The sequence below is a fragment of the Alligator sinensis genome, unplaced genomic scaffold (assembly GCF_000455745.1).
Source record: "Alligator sinensis unplaced genomic scaffold, ASM45574v1 scaffold365_1, whole genome shotgun sequence".
NCBI lineage: Eukaryota > Metazoa > Chordata > Crocodylia > Alligatoridae > Alligator > Alligator sinensis.
The window spans coordinates 567,356-593,316 of record NW_005842356.1 but is presented as its reverse complement, the minus strand read 5'-3'; positions in this window follow the sequence as shown (position 1 = coordinate 593,316).

Below are 25,961 nucleotides of genomic sequence, written 5' to 3'. Positions count from 1 at the left end.
AGGGTCCAGAGAAGGGCCACTCGTCTGGTTAAGGTCCTGCAGACCAAGCCCTACGAGGAGAGACTAGAGAAACTGGACCTTTTCAGCCTCCGCAAGAGAAGGTTGAGAGGAGACCTTGTGGCTGCCTATAAGTTCATCACGGGGGCACAGAAGGGAATTGGTGAGGTTTTACTCACCAAGGCGCCCCTGGGGGTTACAAGAAATAATGGCCATAAGCTAGCAGAGAGCAGATTTAGACTAGACATTAGGAAGAACTTCTTCACAGTTCGAGTGGCCAAAGTCTGGAACGGGCTCCCAAGGGAGGTGGTGCTCTCCCCTACCCTGCCCTCTTTCCTGCCTATGCAGGGGGTCGGATTCGATGATCTATTGAGGTCCCTTCCGACCCTAACATCTATGAATCTATAAGCTTGCCTAATATTGTATTGGCATCCATTCATTGTTACTAATGAATTTTATGAAACAATGAATTTTTAGAAATGGAAAATTTGCCATGGAAAAACGAGGCACTGGAAAATTTTCTGCCCCACATCTCTGACTATCATGACCTGAAATGGTATAAGAGCTGATGAAGCTCATTAAACTGTGTTAGAGAATATCAGGCCAAAATGGCCTGACAGAATATGTAGCCCAATTTCATATGTAACAGAAGCCATACAATTTCACTCAGTTGAGCCCAATAATTTATGTTTGCCTAAATGGCAACACCAACTTCCTTCTCTCTGTGGAAGATGAATGTTGCAGAACTCTGGGTTCCTTCTCAGCAAGACCACATGGCCCACAGTGAAAGTAGGTTGATGGGAAAGATAATACCACAGGCTGATAATAGTGATTTACTCTTACGTGGACTTCTTATAATTTTCTATGAATATAAGCTAATTATTGGTGGAGCATCTTAAATTTACCCCCCTCCCCCACCACTGTGACAGGGAACACAGCAGTGGCAGCGGGGCTGGGTGGGGATAGATAGCCAGAATGCCCCCCTGCCCCGTCACTGGCTGCTCCCCTGGGCACTTGCTCTGCCATTGCCTGATCCTCCCCGCAGGCCCTGTGCCCCTGCCTGGCCCTTGTAGCTACAGATATCAAACCCTAGAAGGCAAGTCATATTTTAATAGACTTCAAATACCAGAGACAAGCTTCCTCTAAAGAGAAAGCATGAGTTCAACATGTTATGTCTATGGTTCTCAACTTTTTTAACCTCAAGGCACCCATCCATAACTTCTCTGAATTTAGCAGCATACATTTTTTTACTACAGAAAAATACTAGAGCAATTCTTTTGTTGGAAAAAAAACTGAGAAAGACTACAACAGGTCAGAATGCTTTTGACATTATAGATTCCTGTTTCAAATCTCTAGGTTTTTCTTGTGAATCATGTGTATGTGTTTATACACCTAACAGTGCTGATGTTCTGAGAAACCCTGTGACACCCTTAGAAGGATCCCCACGTACCTCAAGGTGCTGAGGTACCCTGGTTGGGAATCACAGCACTAAGTACTTGGACATAGATGGAGGTTACGTTTACAGTGGCATGACTGGCATTTCATTGATATAAGAGAGTAGAGCACGTATGATGCAACCTTGTCTACCCCTTGAACTAGTAACTTGGTCCAGTCTGGTGGAGGATTACCACTGAAAGAAATGAGAGTAAAATGCTACCTGTATAAATAGCGTGGTGGTATTGTAGTCATGCCAGGGAATGCATGAAAAGCAAGGTTTGTTTGGTAATATTTTTTATAGAATCAATTAAATAGTTGGTAGAAAAGGTTTTGAGCACAAAATGTCCCTCCCTCAAGTTTGGGAAACAAGTAGAAACATCCTAAGTTAACGATCAAAGTTAAACATTTATTTAACTCTATTATATAAATAACATAGTCACTTCAAGGGGAAGAGGGCAGTAAATCTGTAGAGCAAAGAGAAATGTTACCAGAAATAAGAAAAGACCAGGAAATTATCAGTTGAAATAGATCAGTTTAATTATGTGAAAAAGTAAAGATTATTCAAAAGGGAAGAGGATCATTACCACCTGTAGGGTACAGAGGAAACAAGAAAATTGTAATGAGCTATACAGCCATTGTCTGTGTTAAGTTCAAGGATTTCAGCATCCAGTAAGGTTTTGAATATTTGTTCCTAGGCTCATCTCTTAAAGGTATTGTAAAGATTTCTTGTGTACTCATGCTTGTCTGAAATTAGGCACAAATTTAGGTAGGGGCTTAGTTTCTAAGGGGCCACCCGTCCCAACCTTCTTGGGACTCAAGGGAAACCTACCTAATACCTTCAGACAGGTATCACTCACCATCAGTTGATTAGATGTCCCCCTAAACACATCCACACATGCAGGCACATGTTCTTGCAGCAGCTCAGATAGCGATACAAATTTGTGCTGGAGATTTGTGCCTCAGCACACAGCCTGAACATGCACTTTGGTGTGGGGCAAATTGTGCCACATGGGGCAAACTGACCCTGCCCAGCTCCTCCTGGATCTTCAGCCAGGGAGTCCTAGAGGCTGGGGCCAGCACCTGCTGCTGCTGCTGTAGGGGGATTGTGCGCCATATGGGGGGCCAGGTGGGGGACCCATGCCTTACACATAGTCTCCCGCCACCCCCACACACTCCCTTCCACCCCCATGTCCTTGCTTACCTGGGACAGAGCCCGGGTCGATCCACCGCTGCAGCTTTGCCCTGCTATTTGGTCTAGTACACTGAGGCAGTGCGCTGGGGCAGCAAGGGCACAGGGCAGCCATAGTCTTTCCTGGGTGCCTCTGGGTGCCTTAGGGCACACTCCAGGAGCACGCCCTGTGCCTCTTTTTTTCAGTGTGTTTTTCTTTTATACCGGGATTTCCCGGTATCAAAATTAGAGTCCGTACTGCAAATATGCAGTGCGGGGAACATTTTTTCATTCCCAGCGTACCTCTTGCGATGTCTCAAACTGCTTTGAGATGCACAACAGGTACATGCTCACTCATCTGGATGTGGCCCTGGAATACATTTGCATTTAACTCTTTAATGTAAACTTTTAATACATGTGTGATCAGTGGGGTCCTGATCTCAGTGGGGGCATCTAAGTGCTACTTGAAGAAAAACAAACTCTCTATTCTCTATCAATTCAAAGCTAAATGGCCCACAAAATAACATGTGGCATCTCTGTTTTTACCTGTGTTTCCTAATTTTGATTATGACAAAAGGGAAAAGAAAAGTTGGTTCATGATAGTGGTATTTATAACTCCAGAGCCAAGGTCCACTTTACAGGCCTAAAACAGTACAAAAGTCACTTTTATACTTTCATAATTTAGGTTTGGGTCCAAATTGGATGTATTAACTCTTCAAGAACAACTGATTTTCTATGTGGTTTATAGGAAAACTTCACTATTTTTTATATTGAAAACTTAAAAAAAACAAACTGTTTTCCTGACACATACTTAATCATGCAAACACTGACACCCCTACTTAATTGTATGAGTATTCTACTCCCATAGAAATCAGCATTCCCAGCATCAAGGCAGTAGAACTGAATCCTGTAACTGGAGCTGCAGGTGCAAACTCCTGTGTTTATGCATAAGTATGACAGTGTGACTGCAGAATCAGGCACTTAATAAGCTTGGCAGTTGTGAAGTATGCAAGAGCCAGATAGCTTCCCAGGCTTGCAGGTGGTTTGCTCATGATCTATAATGTATTAAAGGCTATTGCACTAGGGTCTAGTCAAAAATCAAGTACATGGAACATATTTACAAATACTTATTTCCCTTTTCTGTAACTCAGCTGCAATTGATACTTTCTCTCTGCTATTTAGCTGTGGTGTTCTGTTTGTTTATTTTTTAAGCTAGGAAATTACAAATAAAACTTGTTAAAAGAAAAATTAGGCATTGATTCTGGGTGCTTAGAAGTCAGGAAATACCCAAATTGAGGTTACACGTTCACTTTTAACTGTCCCCTTTGGAAGATACTATTCATTACAAGCTAGTATAATTACATAATAAAATACTACATGTCAGATACAATATTATACATAGACCCAGTTGAACAAAAAGTTGTTTAAAGAAAAAAAGCCCTTTTTCAAAACCCAAATTTGTCATGCAAAATTGGGAATATTGACAACTTTTGTTTGTTGCTAATAATTCTGTTTATGATTTTCTAAAGCTTATATCAAAACATTAAACACTATCCAACTTGTTATAGAAAGTCTTGAGAGCTGGGTGGTGGTTACAAAAATACATTTTCATATTTTGATTAGTTTTAATCTTACATTTTTTAAAACAATCTTAGATGCACTCATGTAACATCTTATAGTACAATGTGCACCATTCAAAAAGTCCAGAACAATCATTTATATGAAAATTACACAGTAAATTACATTTGAGCCAAAAGAGAGTAAAAAAAAACTATACTTATTACATTAATTTTGTTAGCTTTTATATAATAAGCTCAGGTGTCACACTGCCTTCCAATTCAACAGAAATTTGACTGATTTTTAGAAGATAAAAGGTTGAAAAGCTCAAAGTCAAACTAGGCCTACAATTTGACTTACATTTGTTATACAGCCAGTTAAGTACTATACAATCTACAATACAGGTAGGTCAGATAAACTTGTAGCACTTATAATGCTGAATGTATCTGGCATTTCCTGACCTTATTGTCAGTTTAAATCAGTGCCAAAGGAGTGTGGAAAGTTCATGCAGTTAAAATGTTTAATATATTTGAAGGATTGCCTAAGGTTTTTACATTTTATTTTAAGTCTGTCATTTGTAACCATACAATTGTAGCTTTCTAAAAATCTGTGAATCCTTATATAGGCTGTATTCCATGGTGTAGTCTCAGCCCACACCCCTCTCCTGGTATAGTAGTGATACTAGAGGCCCCCTGGCCTTTACTTTTCCTAGAATTTATTCAGAGCCTACCATATTTCAAAATAATATTCTTTCTTTTTTCTTTTCTTTTTCGTGGGAGGAATGGGGAAAACTCTCAATTATTAAGTCTTTTTTAAATAGTCTTCTTGGAACATTCAAGACCAAACCTCTCTCTCTAGACTTCCAAATCAGCACTAAATCCAGGCTTTTAATATCTACTTCCCCTTGAGCAAAGAAGCTACTTCCACCACAGGTCCTGGAGTCTCCAGAACGTTTTTCCTTCGACTATCCTCTTGTCCTCAGCCCTAACTTTACAACTCTTTACCTTTGATTAAGAGATTTCACTGTCTCCCTTCCTGGGTCTATTCAAGTCTAACAGCCACACACACACACACAGCTCAGTATATGTGTGTTTTGATATGGGCAAGACGGCCCCTGTTGTTCTGGCCATTTGCTCAGCACATAGCAAGCTGGTCTGATCTGGGGGAAATATGTAAAAACCTCTGGCCTCAGTGGCCATGGGAAGCAGGGGATTATTCAGGTAGACTGGTGGGGAGAAAAACTAAAAGGTGGCCCTCCCTGATTGGACAAGGCTTAGGGTGATGTCATACCAGGTATATAAGAACAACTAACTAAGGTTCTGGGGCTATTATTCATCTGCCTGCTAAGAGTTGCACAGCTGTACTGGAAGCTAGAAAATCTGCTCCTCACTCTTCTCTGGCGAGGCAAGCAAACACTATTTGAAGGGAAAGTCTCAAGTAGAGAAAGTCTGTTTTGGAGTTTGAAACTCCTATTTCCTCCCTCTTTCCTTTTTTTTTTTCCTTAAGTACGTTAATGCCGTGGGGGTATTAATCCTTAAGCAAACTGCCGAGGAATGGGCCCTGGCAGTTACTGGCTACAGGGGCCTGGCCCCCTCTCTTTTGTAACTCTATTGTCTCAGCACGGGTATAGTGACACCAGATGATCAGGCCGCAGCCATAGGCCTGGGCCTTTTTTTCTGCTAGTTCTGCAGCTATGGTGTTTCAGCCCAGCTGTGTGGCTAAACCCCAGCTATATGTTCAGGCCTCAGTGCAGTATAGGCCTGGCCGGCTTTTGCTGTTCAGTTCAGGCCCAGTGAGGTAGGCCTGACCTCTCCTTCAAAGTTTTCTTCTTGCAGTTTCTGCCCAACACAGCTGGGATTGGGACTAGGAATTTAGGGGTGCAGCGTGCTGTCGGAGCTACAGTTAACCCCTCAAGGCCACCACATGGAAGTGGGAATTGCCCTACAGGGTCGCAAGGAGCAAAGAGGGGCCCCCTGCAACACAGAAGCACCTATGCTCTCTAGCAGCTTCCCGGGGCTCAGCGAACCCAAGGAGCAGCTCAGAGGACTCTCCAGTGAAGCCTCCTCTCCAGCCCATTGCGGAAGGGCAGGTACAAGGGCGCAAGCCTCTGGAACTGCCTTTTGGGTGAGCCCCAAATCCCCGACTGCCAGGGCATGGGTGAAGTCTCCCTAAGAGGGTGCAGTCTATGAACTATGCCTTGTAGCTGATAGTGTTTAAAATTGTATTTAGTGTTTTTCTTTGCCTTTGTTTTCAGTAATAAATTATCTTTGGTGCTTATGCTGCTTGTGAGGAGGGGGCTTTGTTTATGTGGGACACCCGAGTAATGTATTTAGTGTTTCTCAGGTAGTCTGGGTGGGGACTTGAGCCAAGGTAAGATATATTTAGACCCCAAAATTGAACCTGGCTCTTGTTGCTGCAGACTGGTGCCCAGCAGAAGGGTTACACAGGGATTCAAATAGACTTCCTCTATCTCAGCACTATTGCTTAGGACTCATCTAACAGCTGAGGCTTATTTAGTCATATGGTTGACACCGGAGGAATCCTCCTACCTTCCCAGTTAAACACTGATCCTTTGAACACCTGTGCCTTTAAATGAACCCTATTACATAGCATGGTGTGCCTGGCCCTAGGTCCTATTGTCCCATAATGGAGACAGATTGCCCTGTTACAGACCTACAATTAATGCACTGTATTTAGTCTCCTACCATGTACACCTTATTCCTGAAAATTAGCCATCCAAAATTGGAGTGTATGTCTTAAAGGAGAAAACTGATTTCCATGCCAGAATGGAGACATGGGGATGCTGGAATGACTGTCAGGCACCGTGCTCAGCTCCTGCCTGCATGCAGCAAGGATGGGATCCACGAATCAGCATCATTCCCCCTTTCTTTCCTGCTCATTCGGAAGTTAGAGGTTTAACCTTTGCACAGTTGCTGGCAAATTGGCTGATCAGCATGTGTGTCCTACTCGTGGGGGTGTGTGGTATGTGAATGAATACAGCAATAATCTGTATTTCCTCCCTTGGTTCATGAACATCTAAGATGACCAACTTTATTCCCACACCTATGTTTCCAGCAGTAACAACACTGATGGAAAAAAAGTATTAAAAAGCTACACAAACAATAAAAAGGGCCAAATCTCACTCCTACTGAAGCAACCACAGTAAATAAATAAATAAAAATCAAGGCCCCTACTACAAACGCTTGCATGATTAAGTTAACTCCAGTAGGTGGGCCCACTGAAATCAATAGAACTACTACATGAAGACAGTGGTTGCAAAACTGAGACCTAACTATGAAGCACAGCAGCAATTGCCCCCAGACACAATCCGAAACTCTTTATCTTACAGGCTTGGGATGAACAAGGAAAACCAATGGTTAAACAAGACAGGAAAAACAAGCAGAGAAATACTATATTTCTGGGATACAGTCTGGTCCTCCTATTAATGATGGTTTTACCATAAGAAGGCAAGTGAATTTTTAAATATCCACATGATTACGGACATTCGTGGCAAGTTTGTTTTGCTGTTAGCTGGCAGTCATATCATTTGTTTTTTTGTGACTAGTTGGACAACAGTTGAGCAGTCATGAAAATATTCGCAAGTCCTGTATATTTCCAAAATATTTAGTCTGATTTTTATTCATCAAGGGTGCATTATTCACCACTCATCAGATATAATTAGTTACTCTGATGCTATAATTATTTTTGACATCCATTCATGGGGTAGAAACAGCATCATATGATCTCATAAATATTCTAAATTAGTTGCTTGCAAGCAAACCAAATAATTAAATTTGTTCCCACAATCACTGAATATTCAGATTTATTAAACCAGAGGTGCTTCTATGAATACTCCAGGCACTTCTGACAATTCCTTAAAAATACAATAAATTAAAAAAAACCCGGCAGCAATCCCTTATTATAATAATATAAAATAATCAAACTGTGCACAAAATTAAAGAACAAAAGAAGTCCCCACTTCTTGTACATATAACTCATAATAATATTGGCTTCTTCAGCAGCCCTCTTTAAAAATGTGCCCTGTAGTTTATCAATAACTAATACATTTGAAGAAATTAGGATGGTTTCCTAAATAGACAGGGCTTCATTTGTAATAAATATTCAGCCAACACTGGGTACAAACAAAAGGAAACTCATTATTTTCCCCTTTTGCTTGCAGATAGTTGATCTTACTAAACTCCCCATATTCCTTCTGGAAGCCTGAGTAGTTATTTAACAGTCCCCCTGCCACTATACTAGGTTTGTGCACTTGTAAGAAGTGCCTAAGGCCTTGTCTTCAATGCTAAAAAAAGGGTTTTGTTATGGGATAAGTCATGTGCGCTAGGTATGCCACTGTAATGTCCTAATGGAGATGAGACACTTGTTTTACTATAAGGTAAACTAGATAAGACCAACTAAGGTAGTGCTGGCCTTGCCTAACTACAGTTATAATCTCACTGATTTGACAAAACAAGTGCACCTGACAAGGAAAAACTGTGGGAGCCTTGCACATTCTAGTGCTCCCAGCAGTGCTACCTTTGTTAGAGAGAAACTGGTGGCAGCAACAAAGGGACATGGGTTTTTTGCAAAAGACAGAGATTGAGAGAGAGAGAGAGAGAGAGAGAGAGAGAAGGGCAGACAAAGTCATTTACTGCAGTGAGAATTGTGGTCAGAGAGTGTCTGCAGGATCAGAGTCCTGGACTGTGTTAAACTTAGGATCTACTGACTACAGAAAATTAGTCAGACTACTGACACCCTCAAATTATAATCTAATTAGAAATATTAAGACTTTTTAAATGATTCATTTACTCATTTAAGGAACAGATTTAAGGACAAGCTTCTCTGATCTTTAAAAAAGGCCAAAAATGGTTGTTCACAGTTGTTTCCGAATCAGGCAACTCATAGGTAATATGAACTTAGCTTTAGCATGCTGGAATTTACATAGAGATGATTAACATTTCAAAGGGAACAGAGCAAACATGAAATGCAGACATGTTGTGTGTTTATAGCTGGCAAGAAAGCAGGTTTATTGTCATTTTAGGAGATAAGTCCTAGGTGACTTCATAATCTGTCAAACAGAACAGACTGTATTAAATTGGATTCAAGCACCCCAAAAATAGGTTATAAGCAGGAGAGAGGGAGAGTGAGCAATAATGAGTGAAAGCCTTCCTCTTTAATGAGGACTATTTTCCTGAAATATGATCACAGCTTTTTATTCTACTATTTCCCTAGGTTAATATAATCAGATAGTTTTAATCTGTATTCAGGACATTTGAGCCAGTAATAATTCAGGAATGAGACAGATATTCTTGTCTGTCTGCACCTTTATAAAGTCTGGCAATTGACTGAAGAAGATGGATCTCAAAGTACATGAATGCAAGTACCAATCCCCTGCTGTAGCGCATGGATATATGCGAGTTAGAATATTAATGCTACTCCAGAACAGTGCTGCATCAGATAGAGATGAAAGAAAAGGGGCAAATAAAAGGGGCAAATAAATTTCAGCTCTCCCAAAGAGCTCTAACAGCATCTGTTGATGTGGTATTAGGTTGTGCATCTCTTAGGATAATCACATAGGATAGATGGACAGTTAGCAGCAGGCAAAGGAAAGGAAGAAGACCAAAAGTGTGTGAGAGAGAGAGAGAATCAGAGAGAGAAAATGAGAGCAGGAAATAATTATAAGCAAAAATTCACGTTAGAAATTGTTTTCTATCATTCATTCAGTATTAGAGGCCACTCTTGCCTTATAAAAATACCATATCACCCTTTCACATTCCAGAGGACCCCACTGTGTTATCTATATTCTTGCTCATTTAAGTTTTGTAAACAGAAAATAGTCCTTCTGTGTATCTGTAGATTGTTCAAGCCCTTACAGGGTTTCAGCACTAGTGTTCAGGGTTAGGGACATAAATAGATCACATCAAGTAAAGGAAGAAGCACAACTCTTAGATCAAGTGTCTGAGTCAGGATTCCTAAATTCTGTTTCTAGCTCTAGCATCAGCAGAATGAGAACCTGACTTAGGGGAAATTTCTCTTTTCCTCATTTGCCAGCTGTAAGCAGAACGAAACAATAACATATAATAGTGTTTGCTTCATCACTATAAGACTGTTCCCAAATATTAATTAGTATTTATTGACTGCTTTGATAGCCTCAAATGAAAGGCATTACGTAAGGACATGGAGTATTATTATTAAAAACAAATATTACTCATAATACCAAATAAAAAAAATGGCAGCTAACATACAGCAAACATCTTAGGTCCTAAGTGTTTTCTTTTATGTTTATTTTTTGACATTAGAAATTCAGGCTCCCTTTTAGCTGCCAAACAAGAGAACTAATTATGTAAGAGGAGTGAAAGTTGAGCAACTGAGAGGGTCAGGTTATTGTAGTCATTATTTAAAAATCATTGTCAGTCTCTGGTACTTTCTGGATCCTGGCAGACTAAAGGAACTAGGAAGCAACTAGATCTGGCCAGGTAAGAATTAGCTGGAGAGCTGCTTGTAGCAGACACAGCATTGCTGAATTCATTTTTTGTACCATCCCCATACCAAGGGATTTGTCTGTGTTGATGTCAGTGTACAATGGGGCCTGATAATCTTCAGGTGGTATACAATCCCTTGGGGAACGTTGCCAGCTGGTGTAGGTTAGGGAGAGCCCTCAGGCTTCCTGACAACCACTTCTTTTCACTGTGCTAACTGAAAACAATTTTGTAAAATCTACAAATGTATGACTTTATTTTAAGAACAGAGATGTGTGATAAATGTGGAGGTACTCTAGTGCTTATTCATTCTACAGGTACACCTGCCAATAGTGTGGTGTGTCTATAACATTTGTGACACTGATTATTTCACCCTAGGGGGTCTGTTGAGGTAGCAGCCTAATGAATGCAGGGAAAGAAAAGAGATCCTTTTTAACTGCCACCTATTTGCGTACACTTAACATTATTAAGAGACAGTAAGTAAGAGTAAGTGGCATTACTAAAAGGAAAACCATAGTCACAGAGCTCAAGGAGGAGCTGGGCCACCCAGTAGAACAGTTAATTTTATTCCATCTGTACCCAAAAAGGAGAGCCTATCTAATCCAGTTTGCAGTGAAGTGTAATATTAGATGAGACTAAATAAACTAGCAGGCTGTTTCTTGATTTTAAATGCCTTCTTCTCTAATGTTTTATTCCAACTACTAAATAAAATTACGTGGGTCTAAGAAGGCTGCTGCTCACTATATCATTATTCAGGTCTACACAACAGACAACTTGAGTACTCTAAATCTAGACCTGCAAGGTTACTAGACATAGGAGAGCATACATGGGTCCTAATTTAACAGTAAAGACATCACAGGTTTCCTCACAAAGATGTATAAAGGCAAAAAAGCTAAAAGCCTGAGGTTTGTGTTCTCAGAAGGTCAGAAAAGATGTAGCTAACCCTGATACCTTGAAAACAAGGGGGTTATCACCAAAATACATGTTCTAGGTTCAAATTAATTTAAATCTTTGTTTGAGAGACTGTCACCTCTCTACCCATCCACAGTCACCTTGATGACCTTCTTTCTCATTAGCAAATCAATAAGCCTTGTGGCAATGACAAGTGTTAATATATTATAACATGTTTCTACACTCACATTAAATTTTCATATAAACATGAGATGTAGTTGCCATAGGGATGTGACTGGGAATAGAAAGAAGATTCTAGAGAAAAATCTCTCTGTGAAATACTATAGAGACACTTTAAAGCAAACAACATCACCCAAGGGATTCCCAACTAAATTTCTGTTCTGACTCTTTAGCATTAACTACATAATTCGGGCCAATTCATTATTACCCTCCAGCTTGTGCAACCATTTGCACCACTACAAAGTGACTACAAATGCAATCCATATGCTTTTCCACCATCTTACATAGTTATAAATGTCTGCCTTGGGTTCAAGAGAATGGGGAGTTCAACTATATATATATTCCCCCACCCCATTAGAGTTGTGGTTTTGAGAATTTCAATCATCTCATTCCTTATCCAATAACAATGAAAGAGACTGGATTCTGTCCAAGAGATTTCATCTAAGACCCTGACCCAGCAAAACACAACGCCATCTGCTTACTGTATTTACTTGAATACAAGACAAAGTCCCCCCCACCCCCCAGTTGGCATAGGGAAAAAGCCACTCATCTTATAACAAAATCTAACTATATTGCCTATCATTAAACCACTGTTAAAAGCAGCATGCGCTCAGCAATGGAAACCAACCTGGATCAGGACTAGTCCATCAAGCCAACACTGAACATGCCTATAAAGCACATGGCCCACATTAGGCAAATGTGCTGATGGAAACCTACAAGAAGAACATGTCAGTGCAGCCTAAGACCAATAGTAGTACCCATTAAGCACAGGTATCCCCACTACCAACACTTTTTCTAGTCATGGTGAAAAACTTTTTCTAGTCTGGGTGACATTGTATGCAGTTCACCCAGAATTCCTTTGTCACTTCCCTCCCCGCCTCCCCCCCCAGACTGGTTTATATGATTAGTGGGACCTCACCCTCCATGAGGTGAAGCCAAACCAGGTTGCCCTGCACCTGATCTGCATATAAATTTTTGGAGCATCCCAGGACTTGTGCTAAAACTTGCAGCAGTTCCAAAAAAAAGGTCACATGCATCAATACTAAACTAAGTAAATGCATAGTATGTGCAGAATGCTACAGCCATGTTTAATTTCAAGGTTACTGTTTTCATTTTTGCTCCTTATTTTCATGTGCTCAGGGAGAGCAGGGTCTGATAGTAAGGAGAGGAGGAAGGGGCTGCCAGAGGAAAAAGTTGGGCGGAAGCAGAGAACAAAGGGCTGCCTAATCCCCCCAGATTTATTTTCCCTGCTGTAGCAGTGGGAGGGGCACAAATTCAAGGCAAACCTCCAGTAATTAGATTCTATACCTGGAAAATTATAACAAATTTATAAATTTTCCAAGTATAGAATCTAATTATTGGGGGTGTTATTTTATAATCAGGGTCATCTTTTATTCAAGTAAATACGGTAATCTGAAGCAATTTAAAGTGCATCTTTAAGCAATTGGTTGGATCACTGTAAGGAAAAAAAATAAAAAGAGCCACATGATACACCATTTACCTGCATTATATTGTTTTACATATTCTTATATTGTAAACAATACCGTGCAAGAGCTGTGCCTTCTTTATGTTTGTACAGAATCTAGCATAATGTGTGTACTGGTGGAAACAAATAAAAACTAATGTTAATACACTGATTTAAGTGCACATCAAGGATTATGCACACAGCAGGTTAATTTGAGTAGTTTTGTGTTGGTCTCCAGAAAGGTTTGTTTAGGTTAGTCATACTGAGTCGTTAGTCATCTTCACAAATACTAATTTAGATTTTGTTGAAGCTCTTGGAGGAAGTACAGTCAAATATTTATGAAGCCAGCACATAATAGTGCTGGAGGAATTGTATTTTGCTCTTATTTCTTTAATGTGAGAGCAGTTACGTAGGCTGCTGCTGTACAGTCTCTAGCAGCCTTTTTGAAACCCTGCAATTTTAAAGACAGCTATTATTTTCCCCAGTGCCTGATGTAGTAAATGCTCAAATCCTGGCTATTGTTATTAATTTTTTTTTGACTGAAAGCCTTGATCTGGATGCAGGACAGGTTTCGTCTTAACCAGCTACTATGTGCATGCGAAGCAAAAAGAAAGCATAAGAACCTACTGTATATGTTTAACTTTCAACTAGATTTTATTTACAAAGATAACTCTTGGGCGGTAGGTTTTTCCTAAAATAAGCTGAATGTAGACCAACCTAAAGCATAAGGCAAAGCAGAAAAAAAAAAAAATCAGCCCAGTTTGTATGGTGCAATATTTGGTCCTATCTTGTGATTCATAGCCCATTTCTAGAGCTCCCTGGAAAGATCTTCAAAATTATTTCAGTAACAACTCAATCCAAAAAACCCTTATTTGAATTCAGTGGGCTGTGGGTGGTTTTCTGTGGGAGGGTTTCTCCCCCAGACAATTAGAGAGGACATGTGAATATCCCACGTCCTTTGGGGAGAAGGGAGTCAGTCACTTCCATATACCACCTCTGCAACAGCTTCCTAACTGGAACCAGTGTTGCTTGCTATAGGCATACCAATAAAACAAACAAACAAAACAGAACAAAACAAAAGATCCTCAAACATATGCACCTTGTCTTTCTTGGTTGGTGATATATATCTCACTCTGGACTAACCCATTTCAGGGCACCTTCAAGCATGTCTCCCTCCAGGAACATTCCTGATCTCAGAGCAAGTACACGTATTCTTTTCCCTGCCTGTCATTCTGGACATGTTTTGCCCCTCTGTGTCAGTATTCCACTTGTGAAATATTCTACTGCATCTGTTATGCCTAATTTGTCTGTGCGCTCATACTTCTAGTTCCTTCTGTTTATTTTCAAAAAGGTTTTGAATTTGTATACAAATACCTACACTCCTGTTCTGCAAAATGAACCACTTTTTGCCTTTGAGTCCCTCCCATGAGTCTTGTACGATTGTCCATATTGCCCTAACTGGGTTGGGGGTGGAGGAGGAGGAGGGGCTTGTTTATTTGTTTTGTTGGGGTTTTTTTACTAGAAGCCATAGTTTGTACTCACCTGTGGGCTTACCTCACTGACCCTAGTTCATCTTGGTTTGATGTTCTCCTCACTAGATTAATAGGTCATTTCCTTTGTTTGATGGCCCCCATCTCTGCTCAGCATCCCTCTTTCCTAGCACATCACCCCATGGTTTAGGAAACCAAAGCCTTCTCTGTGACAGTTAAGTATAGCTGATCCTGCCTTGAGGTTGGTGGGTATATTAGAAGCCCTTTTGGGGTCCTTCCAGTCTTATTGTCTATTAAATAAGAAATTTTCTACATTAAATTAATATTTTACACAAATTAAATAAACTAAATTTAGCAAAGAATTCTAGGAAATAATACAGCTTTTCAAACTCAAGAATGATAAATTCTGTCAGAAGGATTATAACAAGGAATATACAAAGGACTAGTACAGACAAATTATCAGATGCAAAATTTGCCCAGAGACACTAATAATTCCACACTAGTCCTGATCTTTTCAGTAGCTGATGCTTCATAAAAAACAGTGGAGAGAGATCATTATGCAGTAATGGACAACAGTGTACAGAGAAACTGTATCAAATACTCAAGAACACATTTTCAAACACTTAGACTTACAATATGTCTTGGAAACTGAAATATGCATTGGCAAGGAAGTCTGTATTCCAACACATTTTGAATCCCCTAAATACCCTAACACGGGGGTAAGCAATCTCCGGCACATGTACTAATATGGTATGCAAAGGCACTTTGCATGGCACATGGACCTTGGAGAAAGGGCCAGGGCTGTGCTACCACAACAGGGATCGGACCCCTTGCAGCTCCCTTGCCATCTACCACCATCTTACAAGTCAAGGTTATGGGTGTTTTTGGCACACTGCTCAAAAACTTTACTGACTTCTGCTGTTACACAATGAAACTAATGTACTTTTGATTCAAGGACTTAACTTTTTTTTGACAATGAAATACTTGGCTGTTCCAGTCTGAAACTGGGCACTAAGAAGAATACAAGAAACCTGCAAAATACTGAAATATTCATAGGACCTTCCTTCTGAAATGACTAAGATGACTAATAGGTTATTCTCTAGGACAGGGAGATTTTAAAGGCTCTTAGAGCACTAGATACCCAGTTGTTACTGGTTCCTAATGTCATTTAAGTGCTTGGCTTAAATAACATGCTGGGTCCCCCAGTAGCCAGCCAGTGACCACGTGTCCCCCCTGTGCCTCCTCTACATGTCACCTATGAAGGAAACAGTAGACATAGTCTAGGTTTTATTATTGGCTGAACAGTTGTATTACGTGGTCTTGGACAAATGTCATTGTACCTCAATTTTCTAAAGATAGTGGAGAGGATAGAGATTCCATAACCTTTTTGGATAGCCTGTTCCAGTGCTTCACTACCTTCCTAGTGAAACAGTTTTTTCTTAATATCTAACTTAAACTTTTCATGTTGAAACTCAAGACCATTGCTCCTTGTTTTGTCATCTACCACCACTGAGAACAGTCTAGCTCCATCCTCTTTGGAACTATCTTTCAGGTAGTTGAAGGCTGCTACTAAATCCCTTCTCAGTCTCCTCTTCTCCAGACTAAATAAGCATAGTTGCCTCAGCCTCTCCTCATAAGTCATGTGCCGCAGCCCTCTAATCACGTTTGTTGCCCTTCACTGGACTCTCTCCAATTTGTCCACATCCTTTTTGTAGTGCAGCTGAGGGGGAAGGGAGAGAGGGCGGGACACAGTACTCCAGATTTGGCCTCACCAGTGCCAAATAGAGGGGAAGAATCACTTCCCTCCATCTGCTAGCATTGCTTCAACTCATGCAATCAAGTATGCCATTACTCTTCTTGGCAACAAGGGCACATTGTGGCCTCATAACTCCCAGGTCCTTTTCTGCAAAGCTGCTGCATAGCCAGTTAGTCCCCAGCCCATACCAGTTCATGGGATTGTTCAGTCCTAAGTGCAGGACTTTGTACTTTTCCTTACTGAGCTTCATAAAATTTATTTTAGTCCAATCGTCCCACAGGCGATGTGTGGCGGGGGCACAGAGGTTCACATGCCTCCCCTGAGATTGGCCGCTGCTGAAGCTGCTACTGGCTTCTGCAGACAGGTCGCTGCCCCCCCGCCCTTTCAGGCAAAGTGGTTGGCGGCTGCAGGCAGTCCCCGCTCACTGCCCACTGCTCACCACCCCCACTTCACTGCCAACACTGCAGTGGCTGCCTGCAGGCGGTCCCCGCTCAGCCCGCTCTCACTGCCGGCATCACCGCGGCCGTCTGTGGGCAGTCTCTGCTCACCATTGCCACTGCCTATGAGGAATTGGCATGCTCCCCCAGTCTCCAGGGGCACACGTCATTCATGAATCCTCCAATTTGTCTAGGTTTCTCTGAATCCTAGCCTTACTCTCCAGCATTTCCACTACTCCCCTGCCACCCCATCTTCTAGATCATTGATGAAGATATTGAACAAAATTGGCCCCAGGACCAACCTCTAGGGCATTCCACTTGATACCAGTTGTCAACTAGACATCAATCCATTGACTACTACCCTTTGACCCTGATGATCCAGCCAGTTTATCTACCTAACAGTATATTCATCCAACCCATACTTCCTTAGCTTGGTTGCAAGAATGTTGTGGGAGACCATATCAAAAGCCTTGCTAAAGTCAAAGCAGACAAGGTTCTTTGGGTGAATCTGCTATCTTTTATTAGACCAACTTAAATAGTTGGAAATTTTTTTTTAGCAAGCTTTAGGGTTTAAAAAACCTTCGTCAGGCTGTGAAAGTCTCTGCAGTTGGTGTGTGCTCTTCCTGGATGGAATGAATAGTAAAGAAGCCAGGCTGGGCTGGTATGCAAGGCAAGACAGGCAGTCAGTGAAGATGTAAATTGAGGAGTCAGTGGGTGAGAGACAGGTTGGGTGGGGCGGGGGGGAGAAGGGGGATGAATGTAGCAGTTGAACAGTGGAGAGGTACCTGGGGAGTCAGATGTCAGGCAGGTTATAAGGTAGCATAAATCCAATGTCTAAGCACCGAACCTCGCTAACCTCATCACCAGAAGCAAACTTCCTCATGCTCAGAACACACTGAATGGATCCAGACCATCTCACGACAAGAAATGAAAAACCTACTAACACATCTCCACCAACCCCACAATTACTACACCCCACAACAGAGCCATCAGCATCCCTGCATCTTACAGCTGCACCTCCAGAAATGTAATATCCATCCACTGTACCAAATGCCCTGATGGAAAATATGTAGGAGAGACCAAACAACAACTGCGCACCAGAATGAACGCACACTGGAAATTTATCAAAGACAAGAATACCTACTTACCTGTGGAGGCACATTTCTCACAAGAAAACCACTCTCTCTCCAATCTCTCAGTCCTGATCCTCAAAGGAAACTTAGAAAACATTTCTCAGAGACGAGCCTACGAACTTCACTTCATCAGCCTCCTGGATACAAAAAAATCATGGACTAAATATAGACATTGGATTTATGACACATTATAACCTGCCTGACATATGACTCCCCAGGTACCTCTCCACTATTTACCTGCTACATTCATACCGCTTCTTCCCCCACACCCAGCCTGTCTCTCACTCACTGACTCCTCAATTTACATCTTCACTGACTGCCTGTCTTGCATTGCATACCAGCCCAGCCTCTGGCTTCTTTACTATTCATTCCATCCAGGAAGAGCACACACCAACTGCAGAGACTTCCTCAGCCTGATGAAGAGTTTGTAAACCCTAAAGCTTGCTAAATATTTTTTCCAACTATTTAAGTTGGTCTAATAAAAGATATCAGATTCACCCAAAGAATCTTGTCTGCCTGTGTCCTTAGACCAACACAGCTACAACCTACACCTCTTGCTAAAGTCAAGGTATATTACATCCACTACTCTCCCCACATGCACAGAGCCAGTTGTCTTGTCATAGAAGGCAATCGGGTTGGTCAGGCATGACTTGCACTTGGTGAATCCATGTCAACTGTTTCTAATCACCTTCTCTTCCAAATACTTAGAAATGATTCCTTGAGGACCTGCTCCATTATTTTTACAGGGACTGAGGTGTGGCTGACCAGTTTGTAGTTCCCTGGATACTTCTTCCCTTTCTTAAATATGGGCACTATATTTACCCTTTTCCAATTGTCTGTGACCTCTCCTGATCACGAGTTTTCTAAGATAATGACCAGCAGCTCTGCAATCACATTGGCCAACTCCCTCAGCACCTCCAGGTGCATTGCTTCTGGCCCCATGGACTTGTACTTATCCAGCTCTTCTAAATAGTATCTAATCTGTTCTTTTCACCCCGTGGGCTGCTCACTTCCTCCCCAAACTGTGTTGCCTGGTGCAGCAGTCTGGGAGCTGACCTTGCCTGTGAAGACTGAGGTGAAAAAGGCATTGAGTACTTCAGCCTTTTCCACATCATGTCACTAGGTTCTCACCCATTCAGTAAGGGTCCCACACTTCCCCTCATCTTCCTCTTGTTTCCTGACATACTTGTAGAAACCCTTCTTGTTACCCTTCATATTGCTTGCTAGCTGCAACTCCAATTGTGCTTTGGCTTCCTGATTTCATCCCTGAATGGCAAAGTAATGCTCTTATACTCCTCCCTAGTCATTTGTCCAAGTTTCCATTGATTGTAAGCTTCCTTTGTGTGTGTTAGCTCACTGAAGAGTTCCCTGCTAAGCCAAGCTGGTCTTCTGCCATACTTGATACTCTTCTTGTGCATTGGGATGGTTTGTTCCTGCGCCCTCATACAGTCAACTCCCTTGGACTCCTTTCCCCCTTAAACTGGCCTCCCAGGGGACCCTGCCCATCATTTCCCTGAGCGTGTCAAAGTCCACTTTTCTTAAGTCCAGTCCTTACTCTACTGTTTTCCTTTCTTTTCCTCAGGCTCACTCAATCATCTTATGGTTACTCCTGCCCAAATTGCCATCCACTACTAAATTCCCCACCTTCATCCTTGTTTGTGAGCAGCAGGTCAAGAAGAGCACACCTAGTTGACCTCTCCAACACTTGCACCAGGAAGTTGTCCTAAACACTCTTCAAAAACTTCCTAGATTACCTACATACTGCATTATGGTCCTCTCAGCAGATGTCAGGGTGATTGAAGTCCCCTATGAGACCCAGGGCCTGTGATCTGGAATTTTTGACTAGCTGTTTTACGGAAGCCTCATCCACCTCATCCTCCTGGTCTGGTGGTCTATAGCAGACCCCCACCACAACAGTACCCATGTTGTTCTCCCCTCTAACCTTAATGCAGAGACTTTTAACAGGCTGTTATGGAATGGGATCTTCGGGGTGGCCGTGATGCCCCTGGCGGCTCCGTGACCATGCAAGTTGCATTCCGAGGGTGCTATCATGTCTCGTCTGCCACATCTCATTGGTAAAATAAATGGGGAGGCTGCCCACAGGCCTTTGCTTGGTCCTGGTTTGCTGAACCTCACTCAAGCTCACTGATCTTTGAGCCTTTTGCTGGGCTTCTCTTCAGTAGTGTGCTGCATGGGGCAGCTCCAGCCTTATGGGGCAATTGTGTGGCGCCAAACCTCCCATTTGACATGCCCCATGCCTGTCAGGTGTTACCCAGATGTTATTCTCTCTGTTGGGGCTTGGCCTACTCAGCCTCTGTTCCTTTAATCTGGCTAGGCTTTCTAGCCTAGGCCCACTACGTTAGACCTGGCTTTGAGGCACTAGCTGCACTCACTCTCATCCAGCCACTGGGCCCCTTGCCCCATCTGAGTATGCCCCTCTGGCACTGGGCTCTGCTGCCCTGTCTGCTGTACCACTCTGGTGCTGGAGCTCTACACAATTGTGTGCCCCCTCTAGGCACTAATGAGGTCGCCATCTCCCCTATATCCTCATCCCAGGCCACTGGTACAAACCGTAACAGGTAGTAAAGCAGGCCTCAGGTAGCTCTGCTGAGAAACTGTGCATCAGGTAGCCCTCATGTTCAGAAGCTCCTTACCCGTGGCCGTTGCCAGAGAGAAAGCGCTCTGCCAGCCCCAGCCCTGAGTTTATATGTACCCAGGGCCTTGCCTCCTTCTGGTCAGCTTACTGCCAGCAGGTGCCGGCTAATTACCTTATTACTGCCAGGAGCTTGGGGAATAAGCAGGAGGAGCTCATCCTCCTGCTCAATGCAAATAATTATGATGTCATAGGGATAACGGAGACCTGGTGGGACTCCACCCATGACTGGACCATGGGTATAGATGGCTATATCCTGTACAGGAGGGATCGTGTAGATAAAAGGGGCGGGGGTGTAGCTCTCTATGTTAAGAAAAGCTACACATCCCTGCAAGCCGATATGGGCGACCAGGGTGGACGACTGGAGACCCTCTGGGTTAAAATCCATGGGGAACGGATTTTAACCCAGATCTCCCCTATATCCTCATCCCAGGCCACTGGTACAAACCGTAACAGGTAGTAAAGCAGGCCTCAGGTAGCTCTGCTGAGAAACTGTGCATCAGGTAGCCCTCATGTTCAGAAGCTCCTTACCCGTGGCCGTTGCCAGAGAGAAAGCGCTCTGCCAGCCCCAGCCCTGAGTTTATATGTACCCAGGGCCTTGCCTCCTTCTGGTCAGCTTACTGCCAGCAGGTGCCGGCTAATTACCTTATTAGCCAGTTACTCAGGTAACCTGCAGCTGTGGAGCCCCACCTAACTTGCAGTCCCCCTACCCCCAACTAGGCTGCCTCTGCCCTTAAAGGAGCAGACACACCTTAGTGCCCTGTGACACAGGTCTATCTCCCATTTCATACTGGAACTCTGAGCAATTATACAGCTCTTACGTAAAGCGCAAATTCTCCTCCTCTTTTTCCCTGCCTGTCCTTTCTGAACAGTTTATATCCATCCATGACAGTACTTCAGTCATGTAAGCTATCTCACCAAGTTTGTTATTCTGATCATGTCTTAATTCTATGACCGTGTGAGGATTTCCAATTCTTCCTGTTTGTTTCCCCATGCTCCATGCATTGGTGGAGTGACACCTGAGGTAACTAGCCAATTGTCTGACTTTCTCAGGAAGAATGAGAAGGCTTCTGCTATTGCCTCCTCCTGCTTGCATTTCCTTCAGGTCTCCCACTTACCTCAGAGCTTTGGTCTCCATCCCCCTGCAAACATAGTTTAAAGCCCTCCCCACTAGGTTAGCAAGTCTGTCTATGAAGATGCTCTTCCCTCTCCATCAGGTGGATCCCATCTCTTCCTAGCAATCCTTCTTCTTGGACCACCATCCTGTGGTTGAAGAAGCCAAGGCCCTACTGGTGACAATCTGTGCAGCCACGCCTTCTTTTTCTCTCATCTATATATCACATTTTGTTATACAGGCTTGTACTCGTTTATTGTACTTCGTGAGAACTTTCATTGTACATATGCCTTCAAACAGACGGCCCTGCAGTAGGTGTTGTAGTCTGAGTCTCTGTGCCTCAGTCACAGGTGGTTGAACCAATGGTATAGTCCCACTTCTTCATTAGCTCTAAAGGGGCCATATCACATCTCAAGCCCTCTCAGGTAATACCTGCATATTCTGTTAACACTCCAAACCACAATTGAGAAATATGTTGATCTGCAGGATGCCTCCACTCCTGCTTGGGTCCTTCCCCTTGACTGGAAGAATCAAGGAGAATACCACCCGAGTCCCTGTCCCTTTCACTCTTGCACCCAGAGCCCTGTAGTCACTTTTGATCTGCTCAGAGTCAATCCTGGCAGTATCATTGGTGCCCATGTAGATAAGCAGCATGGAGTAATAGTCTGAAGACTGGATGAATCTTGGTAGTCCCTCCATGATATCTCGGATCTGGGCTCTGGCAGATGGATACCTCCTTCCCCTGAAGAAGGGAGTCTCCAACTACCACCACCTGTTGCTTCTTTTTGGTGGCAGTGGCCATGATCCTTGCAACCTTGGGGAGGCCTACCCCTGCCTCTTCCACCAATGGAACATGCTCATTCTCCTCTATTGCTAGGTCGTCATGTCTGTTATCCAGGCAAACCACTGTAGATAGGGATGAAGACTTTTGCTTGCTGCCAGGGGTCACAAGCTTCCAGCTTCCTGGGAGTCCATGTCCTATTCCTTCTCTAGCACTGCCTCTGGTAGTCCTTCATCTGTAGCCCTAGGTCTCGTCCAGCCTTGAATTCATAGTCCTCATGGTGCAGGATGCTTCAGAGCCTCGCCATTTCCTTCTGTAGCAATCTTGCCTGCTCCCTAAGGGACACCACCAGGAGCCACCACTCACATTGCAGGCACCCCCTTACCTGGCTGTTACTGGAAGCAACCTGCAAGCCTCAGCCTCCACAATGACAAACCAGGACCAGGGTGGAAGCCTCTACAGTGAGCAGTCCTGCCTGGACAGACACCTCACAGGTGCAAGCAGAGGAAGAACTGGCAGTGGAAGTGACTCTGGCATTGCAATGTTCTCCAGCCATTTCTCTGGGTCTCCTAATCTGCAGCCTACCTCTTCCTGCCCCTCTCTCCAAGCAGATCTTTCCTAGTAAACTCCCTTGTAAGCTGACCTGTTCACTAATCCTTGATCCTGAAAGGTTCCCTTTTCCCTGCTAACTTGCTTCCTCTCACCAAGATTACAGTAAAGGAAGGTGAGAGAGTTTCCAGGCAAACTTCCCAGTGAAGTCCCCCTTGCTCTGGACTCTAGTTAATCAAGGGGCTTAGGTATTGGTCTAGCTGCTGAATGTTAGCTACTTATGCTAAATATGTAGGTTAGTGTAACAGGGCGCCATCCCCAGGGGTACTTGGGGTGCCTCCAGGCATGTTCAGAGTCCTTTTCTTTTATATTTTTAATTTGCTTCTGGGAACAGACTCCCTTTTGCTCGCCTGCCACATCTTGGTGTTTCTTTGGCTCTTAAAAGGGAGGATGCCCCAGGGCTTCCTAGACCTGGTCTTTGCTTTCACCTTTGGAGGTGAGGCGCTCCTGCCTCAAGGGCTAATTGCACAAGTCTGACCTTCCCTTATCATGCCTCATGCCTCCCAGATCTTATCTGTATGATGTCCCTGTGTTGGGGCCTCAGCCTCCTTGGCCTCTGCCCCTTCACTCTACCAGCCTAGGCCCACTGGACAAGACCCAGGTTAGAGGTACTAGCTTCACTCAAACTGCTCTGGGTCCTGGCCTAGTCCATCTGAATCTGCAATGGTGCCAAGCTCTCTGGCCCTCTATAGCTATGCCCTGTGGGGCCGGGCTTTCTGGTCCCTGTAGTTGCACCTCTGCAGGCACTAATGAGGCCTCCACTTCCCCTACAGCCTCAGCCACAAACCGCCAGTGGAAACTAGAATGTAAACAGTAAGCCCCTGGGCTATAATCAATAAAAAGTTAATGGAGGCATTTAGCCAGTTTGCCTTTGGGCTCCATGTCTCTGGGTCCCACCATCTGCTGCTCCCTCCCCTCTCATACGGCTGCTGAAGCTTTGCTTGGAGCCCTCAGGAGTCTACCCTCTCTCTAACCTGGGCCCTCCCTGGCTCTCTCAGACCAGGGCTTATATGGCCTGAGCCCTCTTGCTGTCACCTGACAGCCCCCAGGTCAGCTGACTGGCCAGCAGGGCTCAGCCTTTAACCTCTGCTCTGCTGGAAGGCTGTGCCCTGAAGATTCTAGTCTTAAAAGGACCACCCTGCTTTCTAGTAACCAGGATAGGGTTCCCTGTTACAGATAGTTATTCTTAATTAAAGAAAAAAGCTTACCTTAATGACTCCCCTTCAGAGGGGCACAGCAAACTGACTTGCTAACCAGCTTGTTAACTGCTTGAAAACTGCTGTGTTCATGCACTCTCTGGTCACTCAGGGAGTCTTTCTTAATACCCTCTTGGGCCTGGACTTGATAAGACAACTCCCCAAATTAATTTCCGATGTTAGGGTCAAAGCAGGGGCAGACAACATCTGATGAGGATCTACTCTCTGGCAAAGATATGTAATCTGGGTAGTACTCAGATGAGGTATCCCCTCTCCAACTGAAGGAATTTAGTGAGTGCTAGCACACTGTAGGAGGCGTAGCACTTATGATGCACAACTCCCCTCCTATTCCCTATAGAGTAGAGCCAAGACACCAATTGAGACCTGAGCTAGAGTAGAGCCAAGACACCACTTGGGACTTAACCATATACCATTTAATAAGTGGGGAACAGGGTTGGGATATAACATATGCTGAGGGGTATGGAAACTCTGGGTAGTAAAGGTAGGCCCAGTCTGGAAAGCAATAAGGTCAGTTCTCTCTCAGGTCAGGTTCTTTATCTGGACCTGAGTGGGATGAGGTTGCCTCTCCCCCTTCCAGTCACTTCTGACCTTCTCAAAACCCATGGTCCAGGCTGCTGCCGGCAAGCCCATCACAGAGATATAGGAAGAACCATTTCAGTCGCTTGGCCATGTTTGCAATCCATACTCATGTCCATATCACCAGGGCAGAGTATCTATTTGGTGGATGCTTCCTGTATTCTGAACCCCAGGGTTGTACCACATACCCTGTAAATGTTGGTGAATGATTTATTTTTAAAATGAAGTATGCTTATTCTAATATTACAGTGGGCAAGCATTGTGGCTGCTGAGCAACAAACTGTTGGTTTGCCAAAAGTTAGCTAAGATTCACCAAAAGGGGTAGGAATTATTCATGTGCTGAATTATAAAATTGGCTTTTGACATGTATAGGTGTGGGGATGGGAGGGGAATTCAGATCATTAAATGCTTTCAAGTGTGACATGAAAGTTCTAAATTAACATTTTTATTATTTGTATTGCTTTTGTTTCCTGTGATCACATAACAACGCATTAGTCCTGCTGATAATCTTATTAAGTTAATTGGTATAGGTATCTATGTAGGCTTCAGAAAGTCAAATAAATTAATGTGCTGATGTGGATTACTGCTGAGTTCTTGTCACTGGGCTGTAAGGGGGAGAGGACTTGCCTGGCTCAGAATAGACTCCAGGCTCAGTGAGGAGGCTGCTGTTACTTTTGAGGGGAGATTATTCTACAGCAGAGATATCAAAGACCTGCTTTCTCACTCCGGGACTGTGCTGAATATAGCAGCCACTCTGGGGTCATGCAGCCCAGTCCTGGAACAGTGGAGTGGCTACTGTGTGCAAGACAGGCCTGGCGCCAGTGTGGGACTGCACCACACATGGCACCCTCTCCGGCTGCTCCAGCACATGTGGTGAATCCAGCATGAGGGGCCAGCCAATGGGTCCAATCCCGCCTGCAGACCAGCTCTGCGCCAGTCATCTAGCTCATGGGGCTGAATG